This window comes from Cherax quadricarinatus, chromosome 93, assembly GCF_038502225.1.
Source record: "Cherax quadricarinatus isolate ZL_2023a chromosome 93, ASM3850222v1, whole genome shotgun sequence".
In the NCBI taxonomy this organism is placed as follows: domain Eukaryota; kingdom Metazoa; phylum Arthropoda; class Malacostraca; order Decapoda; family Parastacidae; genus Cherax; species Cherax quadricarinatus.
Window position 1 is genome coordinate 726,618 of NC_091384.1, and position 8,259 is coordinate 734,876.

Below are 8,259 nucleotides of genomic sequence, written 5' to 3' on the forward strand. Positions count from 1 at the left end.
TCTCTCTCTCTCTCTCTCTCTCTCTCTCTCACACACACACACACACACACACACAAACACACATGCACGCACGCACATACAACAGGCCTAGTGTCTAATCGACATGTGCCTAGGACAAAATGCTAGTTAACCAACACACACATTGTACTCACCACTTGCGGTCAGGGTGGTGATGTGTGGAGGTGATACACTGACACAGTTGTTTAGAGTGGCAGTTTGCGTCTTCACTAACTGTTGATCTCTCAGACACTGTTTACAGTAACTGTTGATCTCTCAGACACTGTTTACAGTAACTGTTGATCCTCATACACTGTTCATAGTAACTGTTGATCCTTATACACTGTTCATAGTAACTGTTGATCCTCATACGCTAAACACACATTAACTTATGCACTTATCCCCTTTATTCACACCAACCTCACACCCAGGCATTATTTTGTGTGTGTGTGAGAGAGATTGCGTGAAAGTGCTTTTGTAAATAATGTAGCAGCGTGGAGGTGCAAGCGTGAGTATGCGTGAGGTAGCAGCGTGGATGTGCGTGAGTAGGGTGAATACTCTGACACAGGGTTTAAGCACTAGTGCCACACTGAGAGACGGGAGGGAGGGATGCTGGGAGGGAGGGAGGGAAGCAGGGTGAGGAGAGAGGGAGAGAGGATGGCACCAGATAACCAGCATCCTGACAACCGCATCCTGCCTTGTATTTGGTGTAGTTAACTCAACCTTGGATAACTCACTACCAGCACCACTGGAGAATGCCACAAGACCACCACTGGGCAATACCACAAGACCGCCACTGGAGAATACCACAAGACTCACTGAATAATACCTCAAGACCATTAGATACTACTACCACTGGATAATACCACCACTGGATAATACTACCAACACTAGTCAACACATATTCAACAGATCGGTTAAGTTTATTCAGATACAGGTATACATAAATACAGTTGTATAAATTATACTCAGCAGCACATGTATAGATTACCAATCAGGATAACGCAAAAAAAAAGTCAAAGTGATTTATTTCCACTGTGGTCCTGTGTGGCAGAGTGTCGTGAGAGTGAAACCAGTTAATGTTTCTGCAGTATTCACAAAAGGAGATAGGTCATGCCTTCTTAATTATAACCCATTAGTCTGACATCAATTGTGGGTTAACCAGTAAAAACTGCAGTTGAATTCATCATTATCATCTACTCTGACTACAGCAATTTTTAACTGAAATTCAACATGACTTTCACAATGACAAATGCTGAACCGACTTTCAGAAGGTAACTGACTTGGAGATGACTTACTAAAGTGAACCATCACTACTTAGCCATCACTGGCTGGCTCACAATCAGGAAACAACAAATAATATTAAAGAGTGAAAAGTCTGAGTGGAGAGACGTGAGGAGTTAGTTACCATATTGTCCTAGGCACATGTAGATTAGACACTAGGCCTGAGTGTGTGAAGTCCCTCAGGTGTTGTTGTTTGGTCCCGCAGTGTTTATAATAGAGAGTTAAATGATCTAGTAATAACTTTGAAGATAATACTAAATTATGGAGATCTGTTGCCTCTGACCCATAGTAATGTCTCCAGAGACCTGGGCAGATTGTCAGTGGTCAGAGACCTGGGCAGATTGTCAGTGGTCAGAGACCTGGACAGAGTCACGGTGGTCAGGGAGACCTGGAGTGACTGTCCCAGTGGTCAGGGAGACCTGGAGTGACTCACATTGGTCAGGGAGACCTGGAGTGACTGTTACACTGGTCAGGGAGACCTGGAGTGACTGTCACAGTGGTCAGGGAGACCTAGAGTGACTGTCACAGTGTTCAGGGAGATCTGGAGTGACTGTCACAGTGTTCAGGGAGACCTGGAGTGACTGTCACAGTGGTCAGGGAGACCTGGAGTGACTGTCACAGTGGTCAGGGAGACCTGGAGTGACTATCACAATGGTCAGGGAGACCTGGAGTGACTGTCACAATGGTCAGGGAGACCTGGAGTGACTGTCACAATGGTCAGGGAGACCTGGAGTGACTATCACAGTGGTCAGGGAGACCTGGAGTGACTATCACAGTGGTCAGGGAGACCTGGAGTGACTGTCACAATGGTCAGGGAGACCTAGAGTGACTGTCACAATGGTCAGGGAGACCTGGAGTGACTACCACAGTGGTCAGGGAGACCTGGAGTGACTGTCACAATGGTCAGGGAGACCTGGAGTGACTGTCACAGTGGTCAGGGAGACCTGGAGTGACTGTCACAGTGGTCAGGGAGACCTGGAGTGACTGTCACAGTGTTCAGGGAGATCTGGAGTGACTCACAGTGGTCAGGGAGACCTGGAGTGACTGTCACAGTGGTCAGGGAGACCTGGAGTGACTGTCACAATGGTCAGGGAGACCTGGAGTGACAGTGGAGAGACCTGGAGTGACTCACAGTGGTCAGGGAGACCTGGAGTGACTATCACAGTGGTCAGGGAGACCTGGAGTGACTGTCACAATGGTCAGGGAGACCTGGAGTGACTGTCACAATGGTCAGGGAGACCTGGAGTGACTACCACAGTGGTCAGGGAGACCTGGAGTGACTGTCACAATGGTCAGGGAGACCTGGAGTGACTGTCACAATGGTCAGGGAGACCTGGAGTGACTATCACAGTGGTCAGGGAGACCTGGAGTGACTATCACAGTGGTCAGGGAGACCTGGAGTGACTGTCACAATGGTCAGGGAGACCTGGAGTGACTGTCACAATGGTCAGGGAGACCTGGAGTGACTACCACAGTGGTCAGGGAGACCTGGAGTGACTCACAATGGTCAGGGAGACCTGGAGTGACTGTCACAATGGTCAGGGAGACCTGGAGTGACTATCACAGTGGTCAGGGAGACCTGGAGTGGCTATCACAGTGGTCAGGGAGACCTGGAGTGACTATCACAGTCGTCAGGGAGACCTGGAGTGACTATCACAGTCGTCAGGGAGACCTGGAGCGACTGTCACAGTGGTCAGGGAGACCTGGAGCGACTGTCACAGTGGTCAGAGAGACCTGGAGAGGATCAGACTATAGTGAAGAACAAGGCAAAGCTTACTTCACAAGCTCTATTGTGGCGACGTTTCTGTGTATAGAGCTTTACTGAGGCAACGTTTCTGTTTACCTGGAGTTTACCTGGAGAGAGTTCCGGGGGTCAACGCCCCCGCGGCCCGGTCTGTGACCAGGCCTCCTGGTGGATCAGAGCCTGATCAGCCAGGCTGTTGCTGCTGGCTGCACGCAAACCAACGTACGAGCCACAGCCCGGCTGGTCAGGAACCGACTTTAGGTGCTTGTCCAGTGCCAGCTTGAAGACTGCCAGGGGTCTGTTGGTAATCCCCCTTATGTATGCTGGGAGGCAGTTGAACAGTCTCGGGTCCCTGACACTTATTGTATGGTCTCTTAACGTGCTAGTGACACCCCTGCTTTTCATTGGGGGGATGGTGCATCGTCTGCCAAGTCTTTTGCTTTCGTAGTGAGAGATTTTCGTGTGCAAGTTCGGTACTAGTCCCTCTAGAATTTTCCAGGTGTATATAATCATGTATCTTTCCCGCCTGCGTTCCAGGGAATACAGGTTTAGAAACCTCAAGTGCTCCCAGTAATTGAGGTGTTTTATCTCCGTTATGCGCGCCGTGAAGGTTCTCTGTACATTTTCTAGGTGAGCAATTTCACCTGCCTTGAAAGGTGCTGTTAGTGTGCAGCAATATTCCAGCCTAGATAGAACAAGTGACCTGAAGAGTGTCATCATGGGCTTGGCATCCCTAGTTTTGAAGGTTCTCATTATCCACCCTGTCATTTTTCTAGCAGATGCGATTGATACAATGTTATGGTCCTTGAAGGTGAGATCCTCCGACATGATCACTCCCAGGTCTTTGACGTTGGTGTTTCGCTCTATTTTGTGGCCAGAATTTGTTTTGTACTCTGATGAAGATTTAATTTCCTCGTGTTTACCATATCTGAGTAATTGAAATTTCTCATCGTTGAACTTCATATTGTTTTCTGCAGCTTTACTGTGTATAGAGCTTTACTGCGGCAACGTTTCTGTGTATAGAACTTTACTGCGGCAACGTTTCTGTGTATAGAGCTTTACTGAGGCAACGTTTCTCTATATAGAGCTTTATTGAGGCAACGTTTCTGTGTATTGAGCTTTACTGAGGCAACTTTTCTGTATGTAGAGCTTTACTGAGGCAACGTTTCTGTGTATAGAGCTTTACTGAGGCAACGTTTCTGTATATATAGAGCTTTACTGAGGCAACGTTTCTCTATATAGAGCTTTACTGAGGCAACGTTTCTCTATACAGAGCTTTACTGAGGCAACGTTTCTCTGTATAGAGCTTTACTGTGGCAACGTTTCTCTATATAGAGCTTTACTGAGGCAACGTTTCTCTATATAGAGCTTTACTGAGGCAACGTTTCTCTATATAGAGCTTTACTGTGGCAACGTTTCTCTGTATAGATCTTTAATGTGGCAACGTTTCAGCTCCTGGCCCCGCCTCTTCGCTGGTCGCTACTAGGTCACTCTCTTCTTGCTCCAAGAAGCTTATCGTACCTCGTCTTAAAGCTATGTATGGATCCTTCCTCTACTACTTCACTCTCCAGATTGTTCCACTTCCTGACAACTCTGAGGCTGAAGAAATACTTCCTAACATCCCTGTGACTTATCTGAGTTTTCAGCTTCCAGTTGTGACTCCTTGTTCCTGTGTCCCATATCTGAAACTCTGTCTCTGTCTACCTTGTTAATTCCTCTTAGTATTTGTATGTCGTTATCATGTCCCCTCTATCCCTCCTCACCTATTTGTGGTTGCAGGGGTCGAGTCATAGCTCCTGGCCCCGCCTCTTCGTTGGTCGCTACTACGTTTACTCTCCCTTCTCCAAGAGCTTTATATATACTCACCTAATTGTGGTTGCAGGGGTCGAGACTCAGCTCCTCTGTGTGTGTGTGTGTGTGTGTGTGTGTGTGTGCAGACAGTGGTAGGGTGGGTGTGAGGTGTTCTAGCCAGGGTGTTCTGGCTAATAATTATTATATGGGATGGTAATGTAGTGAGAGAGAGCGTGTGGCAGTACATCTTGTGGCAATGTTAGTGCATGTGAAGGTTGATAAAATGAGTGGTGGGGCAGGTTAGAGGTAAGGAGTGAGGGGCAGGTGTAAGGAGTAGCGGCGTGTGGCATCGTGGAAGTCTTATTGATTGTAGGTTGGTGTGTAGACTGCGGCAGAGAGTGAGTGAGGAGCAGTGTTGTGGAGGCTGGCGCCACTCTCTGAGGCATGGACCCTCCACACAATACTTTCTCTCTTCCCTCTTTCCCTTCTTACCTCTCTACCTCCACCTCCTCTGCCAATATCAGAGCCGCCACCTTCACCGCCTCTCCCAGGAGGTGCCACCACGCTAAACACTCACAACTTGAGCTCTCCTTCTCACCTATAAAACGCATTATAGCCAAATTATAGTAGCAATGTGGGTCATGTGTCAAGTAAGATGTACTCTCATGACTCTAAACTAAGATACACTCTCATGACTCCAGTCTGTCCCACTCTCTCACATTATCTTTCTGTCTCTGAGAATATAAAGAGAAAACACAAACAATTTACAACATCAATGAAAAGAGTGAGGTGAATAAATTATGTTGACGATGCAGGATGGAAGAGGCCAAGTGACCAGTGGAGATAATTACTATAATGTAAGTGATCACAAGCAAGTGAACAATAGCCAACAACTGCAAGTGTTAAAGAAAGTGTGAACATAATCGTGTGTCAAGACACGTTAAGTGGAGTAACTTCAACGTAATGAAGAATCAAAGGTAATTATGTCTTAGAATTGACCTTAATGACATGTTTTAATGTCATCAGTGATGTCTTGTTTCTTAGAAGTGATCTCACTGCATGCAATATGCCCAATATATATATATATATATATATATATATATATATATATATATATATATATATATATATATATATATATATATATATATCCATGGGGAAGTGGAACAGAATTCTTCCTCTGTAAGCCATGCGTGTCGTAAGAGGCGACTAAAATGCCGGGAGCAAGGGGCTAGTAACCACTTCTCCTGTATATATTACTAAAATTAAAAGGAGAAACTTCAGTTTTTTCTTTTGGGCCACCCCACCTCAGTGGGATACGGCTGGTACGTTGAAAGTTGAAAGAATATATATATATATATATATGTGTGTGTGTGTGTGTGTGTGTGTGTGTGTGTGTGTGTGTGTGTGTGTGTGTGTGTGTGTGTGTGTGTGTGTGTGTTTGTGTGTGTGTATATCGTGCCCTATGGGTAAAACTGGCCAGTTAGCAAGAACTCATTTAAAATTAAGAGGTCCTTTCCAAAATTTTCTCTTATACGTTTAAAGATATATTTTTCTTCATTGATGTTAATGCAGAAATTAATAATTTTGTACCAAAAGAACCTTTGAAAACTTACCTGACCTTATTATAACAAGCGCAATTTAATTTAGCCTAATCCAACTAAATATATTTTAGATAAGTTTACAGTAATTTAATAATGAACAAACACAATGAGATACATTTTTTTTCATTAGGTTCAGAATGATTTCTGCAAAATTATCTCACAAATTTTCGCTTGCCTTATTCGGCAAGAAGAGCGTTGGTATTTAAGCCAAAATCGCGTTTTACCTACTCGGCACGACATATATATATATATATATATATATATATATATATATATATATATATATATATATATATATATATATAATATATATATATAACAACCACCCATGTAGCAAAACCATCCAGTCACAAAAAAGAACCACACAGTCGCATAACATAACCAACACTCAGTCATCCAGTTAGATCAACACTCAGTCATCCAGTTAGATCAACACTCAGTCATCCAGTTAGATCAACACTCAGTCATCTAGTTAGATCAACACTCAGTCATCTAGTTAGATCAACACTCAGTCATCCAGTAAGATCAACACTCAGTCATCTAGTTAGATCAACACTCAGTCATCTAGTTAGATCAACACTCAGTCATCCAGTAAGATCAACACTCAGTCATCTAGTTAGATCAACACTCAGTCATCTAGTTAGATCAACACTCAGTCATCCAGTAAGATCAACACTCATCTAGTTAGATCAACACGCAGTCATCCAGTAAGATCAACACTCAGTCATCCAGTTAGATCAACACTCAGTCATCCAGTTAGATCAACACTCAGTCATCCAGTAAGATCAACACTCAGTCATCTAGTTAGATCAACACTCAGTCATCCAGTAAGATCAACACTCAGTCATCCAGTAAGATCAACACTCAGTCATCCAGTAAGATCAACACTCAGTCATCTAGTTAGATCAACACTCAGTCATCTAGTTAGATCAACACTCAGTCATCCAGTAAGATCAACACTCAGTCATCCAGTAAGATCAACACTCAGTCATCCAGTAAGATCAACACTCAGTCATCCAGTAAGATCAACACTCAGTCATCCAGTAAGATCAACACTCAGTCATCAGTCAACACTCAGTCATCCAGTAAGATCAACACTCAGTCATCCAGTAAGATCAACACTCAGTCATCCAGTAAGATCAACACTCAGTCATCAGTCAGTAAGATCAACACTCAGTCATCCAGTAAGATCAACACTCAGTCATCCAGTAAGATCAACACTCAGTCATCCAGTAAGATCAACACTCAGTCATCCAGTAAGATCAACACTCAGTCATCCAGTAAGATCAACACTCAGTCATCCAGTAAGATCAACACTCAGTCATCCAGTAAGATCAACACTCAGTCATCTAGTTAGATCAACACTCAGTCATCCAGTAAGATCAACACTCAGTCATCCAGTAAGATCAACACTCAGTCATCCAGTAAGATCAACACTCAGTCATCCAGTAAGATCAACACTCAGTCATCCAGTAAGATCAACACTCAGTCATCCAGTAAGATCAACACTCAGTCATCCAGTAAGATCAACTCACTCAGTCATCCAGTAAGATCAACACTCAGTCATCCAGTAAGATCAAGTCACTCAGTCATCCAGTAAGATCAACAGTCTCAGTCATCCAGTAAGATCAACACTCAGTCATCTAGTAAGATCAACACTCAGTCATCCAGTAAGATCAACACTCAGTCATCCAGTAAGATCAACACTCAGTCATCCAGTAAGATCAACACTCAGTCATCCAGTAAGATCAACACTCAGTCATCCAGTAAGATCAACACTCAGTCATCCAGTAAGATCAACACTCAGTCATCCAGTAAGATCAACACTCAGTCATCCAG

General features: G+C 44.2%; 2 protein-coding genes across 3 annotated transcripts in view; one reads left to right on the plus strand and one right to left on the minus strand.

Moving 5' to 3' along the window:
• Septin1 (Septin 1) overlaps positions 1–567 on the minus strand; it is an 88,095-nt gene extending 87,528 nt beyond the window's left edge. The window contains exon 1 of the mRNA XM_053798055.2: positions 153–567. The gene's annotated coding sequence lies outside the window, so the exon portion shown is untranslated. The remainder of the gene's footprint in view (positions 1–152) is intronic.
• LOC128703411 (beta-1,4-glucuronyltransferase 1) overlaps positions 1–8,259 on the plus strand; it is a 95,093-nt gene that overhangs the window by 44,276 nt on the left and 42,558 nt on the right. Inside the window, exon 1 of one of the 2 annotated variants that reach the window (XM_053798051.2) lies at positions 5,110–5,793. The exons of the other annotated variant lie outside the window; for it this stretch is intronic. The gene's annotated coding sequence lies outside the window, so the exon portion shown is untranslated. Of the gene's footprint in view, positions 1–5,109; positions 5,794–8,259 lie in introns of those variants that run through there. 2 annotated transcript variants of the gene reach the window in all.